This window comes from Misgurnus anguillicaudatus, chromosome 1 (genome assembly GCF_027580225.2).
Source record: "Misgurnus anguillicaudatus chromosome 1, ASM2758022v2, whole genome shotgun sequence".
In the NCBI taxonomy this organism is placed as follows: Eukaryota; Metazoa; Chordata; class Actinopteri; order Cypriniformes; family Cobitidae; genus Misgurnus; species Misgurnus anguillicaudatus.
Genome location: NC_073337.2, coordinates 23,243,063 through 23,264,824, shown reverse-complemented (window position 1 = coordinate 23,264,824; position 21,762 = coordinate 23,243,063). Strand labels below are relative to the sequence as shown.

Genomic DNA, 21,762 nt, shown 5'->3' with positions numbered 1-21,762 from the left:
TTGTTGGGGATGTGAAGACGTATCGTGCTGTTAGGACCGGAGCGCGTCCTCATCGAGAAGTATTGCCCTATGGCAAGCGGCTGCATGTCCGTGTCTGTTTTAAAGATCGCTCTGAATAGGATCTCTATGAAGTCCGTCACAAAAATGGAATTATCTCTGCTTTTTGCTCAAAATGTGGTGTTTTTGCAGAAACCTACCCATATTCAAAAGCTGATTACAAAAGAACTACTCAGGGTTTCTCGCAGCACTTTTCAGTTCAGGCGGCCCACCTAAGCTGGGAAACCCTACCACCTTAACTAGTTCGTCCAAAAAAAATTGCCTGCGCAAAAGGCTGTCAAGTGCATCTCGGAGAATAGCGTGGACGCGCTTCACACCGCGAGTGGGCACGCGCGCCACATGGCCGAAATGAGAGAAAGACATGGTCCGTCACTGTCTGGAGGATAACTAGCCAGTTGATAAAACATTTAATTCATTAATAATCTAGTATGTGTTCATTTTCCGTCGTAGTTTCTTCAAAATTGAGTTTTATTTGAGTGTTTTAAATAAAAATATTTTCATCATGACGGGTAAACCCCACCCCTTTGATTGCCATGCCCCCAGCCCCACCTACCCGCACAACCCTACCACCTTAACTAACAAATTTCCTGCGGGAAACCCTGCTACTGAAGGTAGAATGAAACATATTTTTTTTTGTTTGAAAGCAGAGGGTATGTTCTTTCATTTGGTATATTGTATGTTTATATATTTAAAGAAGAACATTTTTTGGAAGGCATTAAACTTTTGTGAAAATCGTGAAAAACACTGGCGCTGGCTGGCACTTTTTTTTGAAAAGCTGGCGATGAAAGAGTTAAAGTGAAACTAAAGTGAAATTTTTAGTTAAATAAACTTACATTTTTGGATGTTATCAATTAAAGTAGTTTTTTAAAGTTGATTCAATATTTCACTTTTATCAGTGTGTGTGTGTGCAGCATGAAGTTAAAACAACTTGGTTTTGCAAGTTAATTCAACCTACTATTTTGAAGCTGACTTAACACATGACGTTTTCCTTACCTATAGAGTAGTATTTCATCCTTCATATGTCCAAAGAGTCTTTCGTGTTGTCAGATTTATAAAAGAACGAACAGCCTTTCCGTTTTTTTGCGGAAAAGGACGAACACTTGAAGGCGTGCGGTGGGCGGAGCTGAAGAGTTATGAGTACGCCCAGCTTTGGATACTACTTTTGGATTCACAGCTAACATAAATGGAAATCAAACTTTAAAATAACTTTTTTTTTTAAATAACCAGCCTTTCATTATACATATCATCCAGAATCGGATACTTAGTCAGTAATTGACGAACAGGAACAATAGCAGCAACGATTACAGCAGGACGTCTCTATCTGGTAATTAATCCTTGTTTGTTTATCTGCTATTTTAATAAAAAAAGCAACATAATTCTTGATGTGTTTTTACTGCATTTGCCTGTTTTAAAAGGTGTTAATGTTGTAAATGCAGTACAAAGTGCTGTTCTTGGTGTTGTTTACATTACATGCACGTATGCGCGATTGCAAACAAAACACGTGAGATTTTTAATTATTTACGCCTGTGGTTGTGACTCCTATACGGGGTCTTTTAAAGTTTTAACCGCTCAAACAGTTGTAAACAAGTGGAAAATCCAGCATCAAACTGAGCCTTGTTTGTAAAGCAATCCTCTCCATAATACAGCCAGGGAACAAACAAACTCATTCGCAATTACGTTGCTGTCCGGGAAATCGAACTGCATCCACTGTTGTCTTATGACAGGGAAAGCTAAATACGTTTTTTTTTCTCATTACATCCAAAAACACACTTCTTTTATCGAACTATCTTGCTAAAAACAAAGTTGTGGCGTGCTGTGCAGTGATACCGGTGACTTCTACTCGACGGAGCAATGCTAATGCGCGTTCTCGCTGTCACTTGACGCGCAGGGCAGGCGTGTTTTTCTGGGGGTAAAGGCCCATAAAAGGAATATGGGGTCAATCAGTCGTAACGGATACCCCCATTTGGAAAAAACAACCCGAAACTTGTAGGAAAAAGGAGGCGTGAGTTTGGCTGAGAAATACTCTGTTACAAGCGCAACTGCTTTTTGACACTTTGCTTATTTTTAGCATGAGGTTTATAACTCTTAAACTGTGTTAAAAGTCAGAATGCATGAAATAGCATTAAACCACTTCTTTAAGTTGACATAACTTATAAAAACAAGTTAAAATTTAACTTAATTCAAATAAAATATATGTTAAACTGACAAAAATGGTGCATTTTTTACATTGTGTGTTTCAAACTTAAAGGATAATTCCGGTATTTAACACTTTGAGTCTCATTTCTGGTTTGTTTTGGATGAACTACAGTGATGGACACAGAAATTTTGACAATGGGTCGAGTCTTGACTTTTCGACTCATTTAGAAGCATCTCTTGGCTGCTTCAGAATGGAAGTCAATGGCCATGCACAAACATGTCATTAAAACAACACTTAACGTTCATTTTCAAAACTGTACTACTCACCGAGTGCTTCGTGGTGTTCGTTGATGATTAAAAACAAATATATTGGTGCAATGTTTGATTTCAATCCGTGTTATTTGCTATAGTGGAACTATTTTTTCAGATACCTCACAACCGCGTATATACTTCCGCTCTATATTTGAGTCTGAAGCATGAATGAACGTAGTCCAACAAACTGTAATAAAACGGTAGCATACTTTCAAAATCAAGTTTATTTATAACACTTACACCATCCAATATGTTTTTTTCATCAGCAGAACAATAAAGAAGATATTTTGCAGAAACCCCAGTGCTCCGCCATGCAAGTCAACAGATCCGCACACTTTAAGAGCTAAAGCATATATATCCAATACAACAGTAATCCCCCATAACTCCGTGTGACATATTGACGTCTTGTGAAGCAAATCAATCAGTTTTTGCAAGAAACTGAACGTTATTTACAACACTATTAGCGTGAATGCCAAAGCAGGAAGCGTGCTTTACGTTCAAGGCGATCTCTTTCACACTGGTGCCGTTTGGTGGCTGTTGGCTATGGATGTTGGTCTGTCTGCGCCACCTATAGAGCGGGAGCGTGAAGCGCACTTCCTGCTTGGCAAAAGCTCTGCATTAACGCTGTAAAATATTTATATATATATTCGAATCTCAAAACTGAAAATCGAATGTCAACCCACGGAACTAATATTCGAATATTCTGGTCCAGCCCTACAAATATGGGAAAAAATTCTTCTGAGAGAAACCGAGCGAAAAAACTACAACCTCATGTAAACAAACAGGCCCTTTTCTGTTTCCCGGCGGCGGAGTGATATATCAGCGAGCAAACAGTCTTCCAAGAGAAGTCAATAGAATTTTACAAAATGCCAAATAAAACACGACAGAAACTGTATTTCGCTACACAACTTGTTTTTAATCATCATCAACGAACACCACGAACCACTCGGTGAGTAGCACAGTTTTGAAAATGAATGTTAAGTGTTGTTTTAATGACATGTTTGTGCATGGCCATTGACTTCCATTATGAAGCAGTCAAGAGACGCTTCTAAACGAGTCAAAAACTCAAGACACGACCCATTGTCAAAATTTCAGGGTCCATCACTGTAGTTCATCCAAAACAAACCAGAAATGAGACTCAAAGACCGGAATTATCCTTTAACTCTTTCCCTGCCATTGACGAGGTAACTCTGTTTTTGAAGCTATGATTGTGTTTAAGGTGCGCAATATAACATGTGTTCATGTTTTGTGAGTAAAAAAGCTATATTTTAAAATATATAATTTACTCTTTTGCGCTGTCCTAGAAACGGGTGATGTCTTCCTTGTTCTATGAAGTCACTCCTTCAGAAATACGTAATGAGTTCTGATTGTGTAGTTTGTTTAGTGTAGTGTGTTGTGATTCGACAGCAGCTTAGCTTAGCCAGAGCCATTTGAGCTAAGCTGGCAACTGACGTATTCCTGTGGGCGGAGTTTAGTCAAACACTGTTATATTGAAGTCATTCAGTCGGGAAGTAGAGGGCTGTAGTCCAAACCGGCCTATAGTTAGCTGAATTTTATTAAAGAAAATGTATCGCTTGGCATTAAATGGTGAGCTTTATAATTTTACAGGTATTATTTATGCTCTAACAGCAACATTACACACTAACTAAAGTTTAAAAAATGGGATCAGGAAAAACGTGACCTAAGAGAAAACGCTTGAATTGTATTGTCATTTCAAATTTAGTTAAACTAAAAAAATTAAGGGCAACAGAACATTTTTAACAGTGACATGTGTAACAATGAATGTTTGGATGATTGTTATAACAATTGTGCATTCACGCTTTATCTTCGAGTCAGAGCTGCATCTATCCACCTACTCCTCCAAAGAGAGCAAAGAAAGAGTGATATAAGTTCACTCTTTTAATGAAACAGTTTCTGTTGGGTCACAATAGGTTACACAGTCTCAGCAGAGACTCATACCTACAAAGAAGACAAGCTAGGTTAAGGCTTAAGGCTATAAATAAAAGAACCAATCAATGAAATGTTTTTAGCATAGTGCTTTTGATCACACCTGAAAAGCTTAATAGGAAGTCGAGATTTACAGGCAGTGGTTGTTATGTACATGCCCTCAGAGTTTTCGAGGTCGGATGAATGTAGCTGTTTGGTTAGGCCAGATGCTGTACACCTTTCATCTTAATACTTCAATCTATATGTGTGTGTCTGTGTGTGTTTGCGTGTCCTTGCCTCTTTGTGTTTCACCTCCCAGAGCGGAGGTCAGGTGCCACTCTTTGTTAGCGCTGAGCCGCAGAGCCCTGGCAGCTACATCACAGCAGCCTTTGATTCGCCAGCCTTTCCAGGTCGACGAGCCGATGCCTGATAATAATGTTGTTTGATTGCTGAAGTGGAGAGGTAATTGATTGATCCTTTGGCGCGTCTGGGGTCAGGCTTCAGAAGAAAGCCAGTCTCTGGTGTTGATTCGTCAGGGAACACATTCTTCTCTTTCTCTTGCTCTTTCAATCGCCTGGAAGATGAGCAAAGTAAGAAAAGAGAAGGCTTTTCAAAGCAGGACGCTGGTCAAAATGTGGAAAGAGTGGACTGTTGTGATACCGTTAGGATAGGAATATATATGAAGAGTTTAGATGCAAAACCCTCTAAGTGCATCTGACATGTTTTCTTGTAAATTAGCATTTTTATCAGACTTTAATAGCAATGAAAAGTTTATTAGTAATTAAAATGCATTATTTTCACAAATATGACTTAAGTCATTTAATTGGTATTTAACTAATTTGACTTTCGCTGCAAAACCCTCTAAGTGCATGCAAGCCTTTTTGGGATAAACATCCACTTCTTTGGACAAGACATAGTCAATATTTGCTAAATCAAATCAAATAAAAATATGCAGGGATGAGGCTGGTATTAAGCAGATTTGAAGTGAAAGTATTTGATGAGTCTGAGCTCTTCATATATATGTTAATATTTCGTACATGTTTTGAAGCATGATCAATAGCATATACATTTTTTGTGGTATTTGCTGTTGAGAATCACAAAATGCCACTAGCAGTTTTAAATTTAAAGTTTTGCTATCATGATAACCCCTGAAATTAATAAGAAAGATTCTTGCCATTTATACCACTAATACACTTTAATTAGATTATTGGATTGGACAATCTATCAATTAAGCTCAAGGTTCAAAGCGCATAATCTAGCAAGGGCTGTAGGGTAAATGCCCAGTTAGAGAATACAAATTAGAGTTAAATGCAAATTTAAAGCATATAATTGACAATTACATGTGATGACTGTAAGCCGTATTCATGACCCGATCATTAGACTTGCAACCATATGCTTCCTGACCGCTATGGGCACTGTGGATGAAGTAGAGACCTGCAGAGACCCTAAGTATATGGGCAGTTTTTAACAATAAAAAATATCAAACCAAATGACACATGCACAAAATTATTCTTGGCCGACATCACACAACAACATACTTTGTAAGTAATATAAGTGTTTTCAACCACCTGCTTTAAAAAACACACATACTGATAAAAATATTTACATTGTATGCCAAATACATAAATTTGACCCTGGACCACAAATCCAGTCTTAAGGATATTTTTATTTATTGATATTTATACATCATATGAAAGCTGAGTGAATAGGCTGATATGTGGATAGGATAATATTTGGCTGAGGGACAAATATCTGAAAAATGTAAAAATATAAAATAAATAAAATATGCTAATAAATCAGAAAATTGAGAAAATTGCCTTTAACTCTGTCCCGCCAGCGTTTAAAAAAAAATGGCAGTCAGTGCCAGCAATTTTTTATGATTTTCACCAAAGTTTAATGCCTTCCAGAAAATGTTCTTCTTTAAAACATACAATATAACAAATGAAAGAACAGACCCTCTGCTTTCAAAAAAAAGTTTTATCCTATCCTTATTTGTTTTTATTACCTCTGAAATATGGGTAGGTTTCTTCAAAAATACCAAATTTTGAACAAAAAGCTGAGATAATTGCATTTTTGTGAAGGACTTTTGATAGAGATCAGATTCAGAGCGGTCCTCAAAATTTATACAGAGTTTGAACTGTTTGCCCTGAGAGGTTGCCTCCGGGTTTTATAAGTTGGGTAATAGCGTCACCTGGTGGATAATAGCTGAAATACGGATTGCTGGAAAAACTTGTCATTGGCATGGAAGCTTTTTCGCTTAAAGTATTAGTCCATTTTCTTAAAAAAAAAATCGAGATAATTTACTCACCACCATGTCATCCAAATGTTGATGACTTTTTTTGTTCAATCGAGAAGAAATTATGTTTTTTGAGGAAAACATTCCAGGATTTTTCTCATTTTAATGGACTTTAATGGACACCAACACTTAACAGTTTTAATGCAGTTTAAAATTGCAGTTTCAAAGGACTCTAAATGATCTCAAACGAGATAAGGGTCTTATCTAGCGAAACAATTGTCATTTTTTGCAAGAAAAAAAATGCACTTTTAAACCACAACTTTTTTTCTTCCTCCGGTCATGTGACGCCCTAGCATGACGTATGCGAAACTACGCCCCAGTGTTTACAAGTGTGGAGAAAGAGGACCTTTCCGGCATTGTTGTATGTGGAATGATACTAATTAATGTCTTTGTGTCAGTTTATTGTATAAAAGGGTACGCAAATGTGCATTTCATATATGTAACACGTGACCTTTCCACGTCATTCCGCAATTACGTGAGGTCGCACTGGCGCGTCACACAGCCGGAGGAAGAAGAGAAGTTGTGGTTTAAAATTTCATTTTTTTTTCTTGCCAAAAATGACAATTGTTTCGCTAGATAAGACCCTTATGCCTCGTTTGGGATCCTTTAGAGTCCTATGAAACAGCAATTTTAAACTGCATTAAAACCGTTAAGTGTTGGGGTCCATTAAAGTCCATTAAAATGGGAAAAATCCTGGAATGTTTTCCTAAAAAAACATAATTTCTTCAGAATTGAACAAAGAAAGACATCACCATTTTGGATGGCATGGTGGTGAGTAAATTGTCTGGATTTTTTTTAAGAAAATGGACTAATCCTTTAATTAACGAGTTAACTCGTCAATGGTGGGGAAAGGGTTAAAGTTGTCCAAATGAAGTCCATAGCAACTGCATCCACTCACAAAAATAAAGCTTTGATACATTTACAGTTCGAAATGTACAAAATATCTGATGATTTTTACCTGATATCCTAATTATTTTTGCCATACAAATAGATAATTTTGACCCATACAATGTATTGTTGGCTATTGCAACAAATAAACACGTGTGACTTAAGGTTTTGTGGTGTAGGGTCACAAATGTAAATGTAAATACCACTTTGTCTGATATGTTGTTAAATTATGTAAATACACCTATTATGCATTTTTTAACACCACTTATTGCTGTTTAAATACTTTTCAGTGCTAATAAGAATAACATTGTTAATAGTTAAAACCCTATCATAAAAACACATGTGTTTAAGGTTCATGTAAAATGGATTTTGTGCGGTTTGTTTCCAAAAGCTCATAATTCCTGTGCAAGCACTGGACGAATGTGCAAAGCAATGTTTTTAAACCGAATATAAAGACAATTCTAATGATGAATCAGAGTTCCTGGCCCAGGCGTTGTGTCTGCCATGCTGAGCAGGTAATAACCCCCGATTAGGCTCTTTATATGAGAGAATAGATGCCGAATACCAGGCCCAGCTCTCTGAAGAGGTAAGACGCTGAGAGACGAGGGAAAGCAAATTAGAGAACCTGAAAATAGGTACGGAGGGTGAATGTGGCTGTTTGTGCTCATTTAATTCTCATGCTGGTAACATCCCAGCCGTCTGTAATAAGACATGCTATGAATTCTCAACTGTTATTTTTGTATTATGTACAATAAATTTAAACTAATGGGGTTCCAGATGAAATAAAGCATGAAAAATTAAAGTGTGTTTGATTGCGTAGACAGGCATCAATACAGCATTGTTGAGGCTAAGGATTTAGAAAAACAATTAAAAAAATCTATTAAAATTTTCTTTAAATGTATATTTTGGATACTTCAATGCATTAAAGGAATATTCCATTTTCTTAAAAGAAAAATCCAGATAATTTACTCACCACCATGTCATCCAAAATGTTGATGTCTTTCTTTGTTCAGTCAAGAAGAAATTATGTTTTTTGAGGAAAACATTGCAGGATTTTTCTCATTTTATTGGACTTTAATAGAGCCCAACATTTAATACTTAACTCAACACTTAACAGTTTTTTCAACGGAGTTTCAATTGGCTATAAACGATCCCAAACGAGGCATAAGGGTCTTATCTAGCTAAACGATTGTCATTTTTGACGAGAAAAATAACAAATATACACTTTTAAACCACAACTTCTCGTCTAAATCCGGTCATGATGCGCCAGCGTGACCCCATGCAATATGTCATGATGTCAAGAGGTCACAGAGGACGAACGCGAAACTGGATGGATGAATGGATGGATAAGACAGATGGACAGACAGAAAAAAACTGATGGATGGATGGACAGATACTGTACAATTGATGGATGGATGGACAGATACTGTATGATAGATGGATAAATGGAAAGACAGATACTGTACAGTGGATTGATGGATAAACAGTAAAAACAGACAAACGGATGGACAGACACTTTACAATGGATGAATGAATGGATGGACAGACACTGTATGATGGATAGATGGATAGACTGATACTGTATGATAGATGGATGGATGGACAGATACTGTATGATAGATAGATGGATGGACAGATACTGTATGATAGATAGATGGATGGACAGATAATGTACGATAGATGGATAAATGGAAAGACAGATACTGTACAGTGCATTGATGGATATACAGTAAATACAGACAAATGGATGGACAGATACTGTAAAATGGATGGATGGTTGGATGGATGGATGGATGGATGGATGGATGGATGGATGGATGGATGGATGGACAGATACTGTATGATGGATAGATAGACTGATAGTGTACAGTGGATGGATGGATGGATGGATGGATAAACAGTAAAAACAGACAAACGGATGGACAGATACTTTTCAATGGATGAATGAATGGATGGACAGACACTGTATGATGGATAGATGGATAGACCGATACTGTATGATGGATAGATGGATAGACCGATACTGTATGATGGATGGATGGATGGATGGACAGATACTGTATGATAGATGGATGGACAGATACTGTATGATAGATAGATGGATGGACAGATACTGTATGATAGATGGATGGATGGACAGATACTGTATGATGGATAGATGGATGGATAGATACTGTATGATAGATGGATGGATGGACAGATACTGTATGATAGATAGATGGATGGATAGATACTGTATGATAGATGGATGGATGGACAGATACTGTATGATAGATAGATGGATGGATGGACAGATACTGTACGATAGATGGATCAATGGAAAGACAGATACTGTACAGTGGATTGATGGATAAACAGTAAATACAGACAAATGGATGGACAGATACTGTGCAATGGATGGATGGATGGATAGATGGATAGACAGATATTTAACAGTGGACTAATGGATGGATAAGACAGATGGACAGACAGAAAAAAACGATGGACGGATGGACAGATACTGTACGATAAATGGATGGATGGATGGATAAACAGTAAAAACAGACAAACGGATGGACAGATACTTTTCAATGGATGAATGAATGGATGGACAGACACTGTATGATGGATAGATGGATAGACCGATACTGTATGATGGATAGATGGATAGACCGATACTGTATGATGGATGGATGGATGGATGGACAGATACTGTATGATAGATGGATGGATGGACAGATACTGTATGATAGATAGATGGATGGATAGATACTGTATGATAGATGGATGGATGGACAGATACTGTATGATAGATAGATGGATGGATAGATACTGTATGATAGATGGATGGATGGATGGACAGATACTGTATGATAGATAGATGGATGGATGGACAGATACTGTACGATAGATGGATCAATGGAAAGACAGATACTGTACAGTGGATTGATGGATAAACAGTAAAAACAGACAAACGGATGGACAGATACTTTACAATGGATGAATGAATGGATGGACAGACACTGTATGATGGATAGATGGATAGACCGATACTGTATGATGGATAGATGGATAGACCGATACTGTATGATGGATGGATGGATGGATGGACAGATACTGTATGATAGATGGATGGACAGATACTGTATGATAGATAGATGGATGGACAGATACTGTATGATAGATGGATGGATGGACAGATACTGTATGATGGATAGATGGATGGATAGATACTGTATGATAGATGGATGGATGGACAGATACTGTATGATAGATAGATGGATGGATAGATACTGTATGATAGATGGATGGATGGACAGATACTGTATGATAGATAGATGGATGGATGGACAGATACTGTACGATAGATGGATCAATGGAAAGACAGATACTGTACAGTGGATTGATGGATAAACAGTAAATACAGACAAATGGATGGACAGATACTGTGCAATGGATGGATGGATGGATAGATGGATAGACAGATATTTAACAGTGGACTAATGGATGGATAAGACAGATGGACAGACAGAAAAAAACGATGGACGGATGGACAGATACTGTACGATAAATGGATGGATGGATGGATAAACAGTAAAAACAGACAAACGGATGGACAGATACTTTTCAATGGATGAATGAATGGATGGACAGACACTGTATGATGGATAGATGGATAGACCGATACTGTATGATGGATAGATGGATAGACCGATACTGTATGATGGATGGATGGATGGATGGACAGATACTGTATGATAGATGGATGGATGGACAGATACTGTATGATAGATAGATGGATGGATAGATACTGTATGATAGATGGATGGATGGACAGATACTGTATGATAGATAGATGGATGGATAGATACTGTATGATAGATGGATGGATGGACAGATACTGTATGATAGATAGATGGATGGATGGACAGATACTGTACGATAGATGGATCAATGGAAAGACAGATACTGTATAGTGGATTGATGGATAAACAGTAAAAACAGACAAACGGATGGACAGATACTTTACAATGGATGAATGAATGGATGGACAGACACTGTATGATGGATAGATAGATAAAGATAGATGAAGATAGATGGATAGTCAGACAGACAGACAGATAGATAGATACTGCACAATGGATGGATGGGTGGATAGGTAGATAGACAGATAGCTAGGTGCATGTATATCTCTGTCCATAGTGCAAAGTATAATGTCTTTTTATTTGCATTACTGCATTGTTCATGACAATTAAGCTTATTTCCTTTCAAATTTTCATTACCATAGTGACTAAATAGCAAATTAGTCGCTGTAATTGTTATTACTTTAATACTGGATCTTTTCATTGTATTATATTACAGACTAATTTGTCTTAATAATGTAATTGCTTTTTATAATAAGAATCCTAAGGGTCCTAAATAAAGACAAAGTATAGTTCTTGATTTTTCTGACAAAAAGAAACATTTTGGTTTCACAGAGGCGAAGAGTCTTTCTTTTTTTTCTTAAAGAAGTCTTGAGTAAGTACAGCTCATAAACTATGTTATTTTACAGCAAACAGTACATAGATTTACTTGCAACCAGATTGCTCTTAAATAGACCACTCTGTCTACTGTCAGCGTTTGCAAGATAATCCGATTCCTGAGAAGTTACAAACTTTCCAGCCAGGCGTTTGGATGCAATACACCCAAATAATTTTTTCTCATATAAAGAAAAAACAAGTGAATGTTCAAGGAAAGTGAGAAGATGAGGAGGAAATTCAACACAGATCCTAATGGAATTTAAGTCGGAGCAGAGCATAAGGAAAAAAATCCATTATGTGGGATGTTACTGTTTCACTCACGGCAGCTGAATTCAGTGAAACGATATTAGTTGTGTTGTAATGTGATTGTGCTATGTGTGAATATGAGATTCTAATGGATTTGAGGACATTACAGCAGTCTTTATCTCCAGTATTTATTCCTGCTGGTTGCAAATGTCATTTGCTAAGTATGAGGCATCGGTGGGGTTCTGCTTTATGCACGCTAGGAGACCGAAACCGAGGAGTCGAGGCGATTCTGCAGGGTAGAGATGTCATAACAGATGGTTATTGAGAGAGTTGGGAAGATATTAGATGCTGGGGAACTTACTTTGGTCTTGAGTGGAAAGAATAACGGTACAAAAGTGTGTGTCGCTCTAAAATGGGCTCTCTTCTTTGATGGAGAGCCATCAAAAGTCTCTGTTTCACGGACCACATGGATCCCAGGTGCTGAGAGTCTAGACTTTTCTAAGAGGTTGGATTTTTCTAATCAAACCAGGCAGACATTGACAAGATCAGGATTGTTCACATTCTCTCTTTCTTACTTTCGGTCTCTCGCAATTTCTCTTCTTTTCTCTCTTTGCCCTTTCACAGTGCTGTTGTTACCATCCAGCTGAATGTCTACTATATTTGACTTTGAGTTTCATTAAGCCATGAATTGAGAGCTTGAAATACTCTCCTTTCATTTTCATCCTCTTTTGGAAGTTGAACGTATGTGAAGCCAATTTTAGAAATGATTGAGGGAACTCTCATTATAGAGTCACCTTACCCATAATGCCTTTCACTGCCTGTAACAGAGATACTATCCAAAACTCCTTAAACAGTATGCTGTCCAGGATCAAAATGAAACACGTAATTAAGACAACAAAGAAAAATATCCTGGTGCCATTCACCCGGTTGATTTCATCTAAATCCAAGCTTTCGTCATCTCCTCACAAAGATTATTCAGAAAACCCATTTCATTAGCTGCTTGTACCAACAGCTATTCTTTCAGATTCTGTGACTTGATTGGCGGAGGAGGATAGATGTTTGTTTTTCTGAAGGGTTTGGCAGCGGACCCTGAGATTGGGTGATTTTCTTTTCCCGTTATATTGCAAACAAGCTGGATACGGGAATTGAACTGTAATTAGAGCAAGTTGATTTTTGATTAGCATATGCCTACGCGTTTCCAAATGTTTTCATCAAAATTCTCATCGAATCATCTCAGAGACGCGGCCTTGCGGGAATGAAGAAAATTAAGCAATACCGCTACCCGCCGGCATGCAAATATGTATCAGAATGTTTTTGTATTAAATTGGGTTTTATTGTATAATCAGTTTTGTCATTCAAGGTGTAAAGTTTTTAATATCTGTATAGTTTGTGGCATCCTACAGATTTTGAGGTTTTGCATTTTACAAGTTTCCCAAGTTCTCCCTCCGTCTGTCATTGGTCAGGCAAAAAGATGTTATTGGTTGAGCCACATTGCTGTGAGAAGATTTTTTACTCAAGTATATTTTTGTTTTCGTTTTATAGAGAGACAACAGAGTCCCTTAAAGGAATATTCCATTTTCTTAAAAGAAAAATCCAGATAATTTACTCACCACCATGTCATCCAAAAGGTTGATGTCTTTCTTTGTTCAGTCCAGAAGAAATTATGTTTTTTTAAGGAAAACATTGCAGGATTTTTCTCATTTTAATGGACTTTAATAGACACCAACAATTAACACTTAACACGTAACAGTTTTTTTCAACGGAGTTTCAAAGGACTATAAACAATCCCAAACGAGGCATAAGTGTCTTATCTAGCTAAACGATTGTCATTTTTGACAAGAAAAATAACAAATATACACTTTTAAAGCACAACTTCTCGTCTAGATCTGGTCGTGATTCGCCAGGTGACCCCACGCAACACGTCATCACGTCAAGAGGTCACAGAGGACGAACGTGAAACTCCGCCCCAGTGTTTACTACATTGTTGTATGTCAACTGATACTAATTAATGTCTTTGTGTCAGTTTATTGTTTAAAATGGTCCACAAATGTGCGTTTTATATATGTAACATGTGACCTCCCTACATCACTACGCATTTACGTTAGGTCGCGCTGGACCGGACCTAGACGAAAAGTTGTGGTTTAAAAGAGCATATTTTTTATTTTTCTTGTCAAAAATGACAATCGTTTCGCTAGATAAGACACTTATGCCTCGTTTGGGATTGTTTATAGTCCGTTGAAACTCCGTTGTAGATAAGACAGTCCTGGCTAGTAGCATTCTGAAATAAAAAAACACATTATTTCCATGCTTATTAATCTCGATGCAAATCAATTCCAATCACATGTATACATTTCAAAAGATTCACCCAGTCCACAGAATTGACACAACACTGTCTGGCAAGCTTATTGTCCTCTATAATGATAATATCACCTATACCCCCACCCCACATTCAAGAACATTATCACCTGGCCCTCATGCAGCAAATAGATATTTGAGCAGACAAAGCCCAGACAAGAAAACAGGACCAGCAAAGAATATTTTATAAACAACAAGATACAGATATCAAATTTAAGTGATTTTGTGCATAAAACAAGCAAAAAAATCTGCCAGTGGGGTAAGCAAAAAATCTTTTTCCTAAACACTAAACACAAATTCAAGAAAATTTAGCTTACTCTATTGCCAGATTTTTTTGCTTGTTTTATGCACAAAATAACTTAAATTTTACTTATTTTCTTGAGTTGTTTTGGTCATCGAGAAAAAGCATCTTAATTTAAGAATTTTTAGATATTTTTACTGAAAACAAGACAAAAATACAAAATTTTTTTTTTTGAAAAACGTAGCGGTGATCCATGATTGCCGTCTCTCCCCTCGTCTTTAGGAAGAAACCGGAAGTAAAGTTCCGACCAGATGCGTAACCGCGACAACGCACGTGCGTCCAATGAAACCATCTATAGCGGTTCTCAGTCTTGTTATATCCATTATCTTTGGTGACAAGCAACCATAATGTTAACCCCTTATAACCCAGACAAATCACTATTAGACATAAGTCATCCACCCTGCTAGTGTTTGTTTCCTTGTCTCATGTACAATGATCTTTAAAAGCACAATGCAGACTAGCTATGATGGTTATTTCTTTGCATAGCTTGTTTACCATCTGCTGGTTACCATCATATTTGTGTAGCCATCTTCATTGAATACTTCATCACTCACATAGACACTAATCACAGCAGAAGTACCGGCCTATCAAATCACATTAGAAACACAACATTGCTTCTGTTTTCCATCTAGAAACACATTTCACTTTCATCCTCAGTTTATGTAAGGATGTCCTTTTCTCTCTCCCTCTCTTCTGATCGCCCCTGTTAGTCCATGTTTCTCATTGATCTGAATAAGGACAGAAGAGCCACAGACAATCACACGCTGTCACCCCTATAGCACAAACCACCAGACTATTTGAAATCCAGCTCAAGGTTATCCCCTCATTTCAGAATAACCCTGCATGCGCGCACTAGGTTCTCGAAGATAGACGGCTTTGCATTCCAGCGAGAGGGTCGCCTGACCTCATCCGCATCCACCACGTGCCATTCAGACGATCGTCGGCACCCCGCACACCTGCGAAAGCCAGACACGATGCCCATTTGCACTCTAATGTGAATCATATATATGACAGCTCGGAGCAGAGGTGATCTCGGCGGTCGCGGTTGAATTTCGGCGAGCGAAATGCGAGCCATATTATTTTGCCACGGGCCATGCCGCGTTCACGGATTGACGCGCCTTTCTCAAATGGAAATATCAAGGACGGGCCGCCAAGAAAACATGATTTAATAGCTTGCTTTTTAAACAACTTTGTATGAATTTAAGTAAAATGCTGTATGCCCTGTCATGGCATCTGACCGCTCGACCCTGTATTTATATTAAGCTACGTCCTACGTGAAAACTTATGTGAAACACTCCCTTATTTCTTTAGTAAGCTTTCCATCAGTTTCGATATACTGCTTGACTGAAGGGACAAAGCCGCCTGCGTTTATACACCGAAATTAATGCCTGCTGAGAGAATAACGGCTTAGCTTTAAGCATTTGTGAAAATTGTAAATATAATTCAATGTGTCTATAAGACCAATGTTAATTTCTATGAGTTTTGTCTTTAAATGCACTTGGTTATGAAAAAAGAAAAACGTAAATTTTCTCCTTAAAGCATGAGTCCTGTGCTCCGTTCGCAGGTTATAATGCGCGATACAGTGTTGCCCGGCTTTACGAGTCCATTGTGTGATACGGCCACTATAATGATCTATTGCTGGGGTCGCTTACAGATAACAACTACCCTTTCGTGCTTTAAAGCCCTTATCTGGCTGTGCTGTGCAATATATCCTCTGGTCTGGATAGAGAAAGCACTTATTTTTAGTCTTAGAGTCTGCTGCAATGCAGTATTGGAAGGTGTTAAGTGTAGTTAGGTACTCTAGTCTCTGCGTGAAGGGGACAGATGCATTTGTCTGGTGCTCTGGAGAGCGTTCGCGCTTTGCATTTACCGCAAGGCTGAGTCATGATTTGCACTTTAAGCGCTAACAACGTCGACAAAAACTACATCTCTGTATAGGTTGATGTATAAATAAATAGGTTCGTTTTTTAAAATGTTCTTGTGATATAAAATTAGCACTTATGTTTACGTTAAGTCATTTATCTTAAAAGGGATATAGTTCACCCAAAATTAGTTTCTTTTTTTTTTTTGATAAACACAAATGAAGATATGGAGAGTTTGGTTCCAAAACGCAATAAATCCATTTTGACTAATTTTGGTAAAAATGTGTTTTCTATACCAAGAAAGTAATGAGATGAAAACCACTATTTTCTGTTACAAACTTTCACATAGCATCTGTAGGTTATAATAACATTAAAAATTCAAATCCATCATTTGATTTTCAAAGATTTACTATAAAAAACTGATAATTTTTTTCTGAAAAATGATATAAATCCATGAGAAGTTTTTTTTCATCTTTGCCATGTTATATTCATTTAGTTGACTAGTGGTAAACACGGATTAAAAAAAATATATGGCATATAATGGCATTAATCAAAACACTTTGTCATTAGGGCTGTCACGATTATGAAATTTGGCTGACAATTAATTGTCTAATAAATTGTGCCGATTATGACGATTAAAGCAACACTAAAGAGTTTTTTTTTAACTTAAAAAAATGTTTCCAAAAACGTTTCAGTCGTTCATACACTTGAAACAGGGTGAACATTCGCTTTGCAGCCCTCTATCGGCCAAAACCGCACTAAAGAAGTTTCCAACCGTTGGGTCGCGGTCCTGTAGTTCGAGTAAAAACTACAAAAACTTGCTTTACGGCAGACCTACAATCCAATCAGAGCCAGCTTTGCTGCAGTAGGCTAAATTATTTACGACAGTGGTAATGGACAATTCCGCTTCCAACCTGTAGGGGGAGCAAAGAGCAAAAACTCTTTAGTGTTGCTTTAATTGCCTTTTTTATTGCTTTGACATTTCATTCTCATACATTTTTTTTTTGTTTTTTTATGAAATAATTTTCACACGTTGTGATTATTTAGATTAAATATTTTGCAAGGTTTACCTGGCAGTAAATATTAATACACATAACACATATTTAAAAGTAATCTGATACTGTCTCGTTTATACAGGCGCTCCAGCTCCCCCTTGTGTTTTTTAGAAAGATGTGCAATCATTGTGGTGATCTGAAATCATCGCGATGAGGTCAAACAATCACGATGAGACGATTATTTAATCATTGTGACAGCCCTATTTGTCATATAAATAACACTGTCATTGCTGCTGCTATCCTTGGGACGTCGTTGCTAAAAAAAATTGACAGCGATCGGCTGTAAAATGTTTTGGTCCTGCTCGATTTTCGTTGACTTCGAGTAAAGTAATGGAAAGTTTCTCATAAGATCCTCTGTGGTCAATGTGTTAGCAGGACAGAAGCTTGATGCTGTCGTGTGAGAACAAGCAACAGCCGTCATTTTTCCGGCGTCCGAGTGCCTCTCACGTAAATTATTCGATTTTGATGGCTTACCACCGCATGTTTATCAATGCCATCAAAAGTATTATTTTGTTTTTGTTTGTTTGTTGATCATGAAGTACAAAGTAGATGAAGAAAACTAGGATTCTGTGTGTTTTTAAAGCATCACCATTGTTGTTTACAGTGCTTGGAATGGTGCGCTGTGATTGGTTAAGTGGATTTATTGCATTCTGCAGAGAAGGAGGACTGGCGTTTTTCACGCTTTGGGAAAAAGTGAGAAAAGATGACAGAATAACACGGCGGATATCGGATTTTTCTTAAAATGAAGAATTTACTTTTTAATACTGACGTGATACAATACTGATTTTGGCGGTAACTCATTAAAAAAAAAGAAATTGGCATTTATCGCGTTTTGGAACCAAACTCTTCATATTTGGATTAATGATGATAGGTACACAGCTGGTGGTAACCATTGACTCCCATAGTTAGAAAAACAAAATTCTATGGAATTCAATGGGTACCATCAACTGTGTGCTTACCATCATTTATCAAAATATTTTCTTCCTCATTTATTACAATACCTCCGTAATATTTTATTCTACTATAGAAGTCAATGGTTACCATCAGCTATGTACCAACCATCATTTATCAATATCTTATTTTGTGTTTATCAAAAAAAAAGAAATTCATACAGGTCTAAAACAACATAAGGTTGAATAAATGATGAAAGATTTTTCTTTATTTTTGGGTGAACTATCCCTTTAATGGCAATGAAAATATAAAAAAATTCTGTCTTTTTGCTTTTTTGGCAAAAACCTCCACTTTAATAAAATATCCACTTCTTTGGACAACAGTTGCAAAATCACTAAAGATGCAACTAGAAACATTGCAAATAATAAAAGTTAGAATGTAAAAATGAAAAACTGACCCACACGTTAGGGGGCGCTGTGTTGTATGTGGCTGCCCCATTCGAATTGTATTAAGGTCTTAGTACTCCCAAGGGACCCAAGTTTGAGTATAAAACACGGTCGAATATGAAATCGATGTGCCGTTACGCAGATACTGCCAATAAACCGTATTTCTGAATGGCCTGAGGCCAGGATTAAGCAGATTTGAAGTGAAAGTATTTGATGAGTATTCGGTTAATATAATTTTTTCATTTTTGAGGTGGCGTTTAGCGGCATTTGCATCTGAGCTCCTTGTATATCTCATCTAGCCGCATGAATATAGCCGTATTCGCTCGGTAACTTTACCTTACAAGTTTATTGCTAGTAGACCAACACCAGACAAAGTGTTTGTGAACAGTTTCTATTTTTAAGTGCGGCCAGTCCTCCACAGGGAATGTTTTTTCAATTCACGAAGCTGGTTCTGTCTCCGCCGTCACCTCTGAGGACCAGCCTTCACTGTTTTCCACAGTCGGTCCATAAATCATAAAGCTGGCCCTGGGCTGCGCTCCCTGGCAAAGCCTCTGTGATTTAATTGAGTCTTTTCTCAGAGTTCCTGGAGCTGGAACAGAAAAGCATTTACTGGTTTCTTTTCTGTAGGAGACGCCGAGCTCTAATTTGAAGGAGCCCTAAAGTGTTTGGATTCCCGTCCGCCAGTATAAAGACGTACCCCCAGCACCTGCCTGCACTACAGAGACCGCCACTGGCTTCATAAAATCCCATAACCCCCCTCTCACAGTGTTTAGAGAGCAATTGCAGTCGCTATTAAGACGGAAGTTGAAACGGGCCCCAGCGATTCGCCCATTTTGTGGCTTGAAAGAGAGTTTGATTAGTCCAGATCCCTAAGGGGGGTTTAATTGTAACAGTTGTAACACTTTGCTCTCGATTTGTCACTTGTATGTCCTCGCGCGCACACACACACACACACACACACACACACACACACACACACACACACACAGTCATCACTCCATGCCTGACAGTGTTTACGCATACATGCACACTCATATTAAAGGCGGTACCATAGACCACTCCCAGATCCTGCACTAATAGCTCAATTTGCAGTTTTCCTCCTTCGCTTGCACCACGCAGGGTAATAACAGCCCACCGCTGCTTTGAAAACAAATGCTTTCAGAGAACAGAAAGACTGACAGGTTATTATCCAGTCCAACGGGTCGGTCTGAGGCCACATTTGGAGTGGGTTATGTTAGGTAGGCAGTAATGTATGTTTTTCTAAAGGCTACATTGAATATTTACAAGTGGGGTACTTGTGTAGTATACAGGTCAGTTTATTGTAAATGTCTGTATAATTAGAAAACAAAATCGAAATCAGATTTTCGGCTAAGAGATTATGAGATTAGGAGCATCAAGGTCACTCATAACCATGAGTTGCGAAACGCTGATTTTTATTTTTGACATGGCCTTACTTAGTCAATATTAAAGATATCAAGTTTACATTTTTTACAGAATGTTCTTTAAGCACACAGTTAATGGTTCCTATTGACTTCCATAGTAGGAAAAACAAAAACTAAGGAAGTGTAGTTACCATCATTTATCAAAATATCTTATTTTGTGTTCAACAGAATAAAGAAACTCATACAGGTGTAGACTAACATGATGGTAAATAAATAATGACAAAATGTTCTTTTTTGTGAAGTACCCCTTTAACATGTTTAAGCAAGATTTTCTTCAAACTGCTGCTTTGACATGATAGAAGTTGACCTAATACAGTATGTGGTGTTGCACATGTGTGAATTAAACGGTATACATTAGTACCCTACACATATACATAAGTATTCTAGCTGTCAATGGGCTGTACCCTTTCAAAAAGTACATATTTATTCCTAAAGAGTTCATATTAGTACATTAAAGGTGCATGTTGGTAATAAAGAGAGCTTATTGGTTCATATTGTGACCAAATAGAGCTTATTGGTACCTCAAAGGTACATATGAGTACCAAAGAGAGCTTATCAGTACCTTAAAGGTGCATGTTGGTAGTTGGTACCAAAAAGTAAATATTCATACCTTAAAGGTACATTTTGGTACCAAAGAGTTCAAATTAATACCTTAAAGGTACATATTGGTACCAAAGAGAGCTTGTTAGTATCTAAAGGTACATATTTGTACCAAGAGTTCAAATTAGTACCTCAAATGTAAATATTGGTTCCAAAGAGAGCTTATTAGTACCTCAAAGGTGCATATTGGTACCAAAGTGAGCATTTTAGTACCTTAAAGGCGGAGTGCACAATGTTTGAAAAATGCTTTGAAAAAGGGAGTCGGGCCGATTACCAAAACACACTTGTAGCCAATCAGCAGTAAGCGCTGTGTCTACTAACCGACATCCTTGCAGGGGTTGCGCATGTGTGGGGCTGGTCTATCAAAAGAAGGTCCAGATTCTATTGGGGTAGGGGCGTTTCAAATTAACATTGACTTTCAAACATTGTGCACTCCGCCTTTAATGTTTC

The 21,762-nt window shown here is 37.5% G+C and overlaps 1 protein-coding gene across 1 annotated transcript in view; it reads left to right on the top strand.

Annotated features, from left to right (window-relative positions):
* The window catches only part of exoc4 (exocyst complex component 4), a 222,905-nt gene that overhangs the window by 108,403 nt on the left and 92,740 nt on the right, over positions 1-21,762 (top strand). The window lies entirely within an intron of this gene.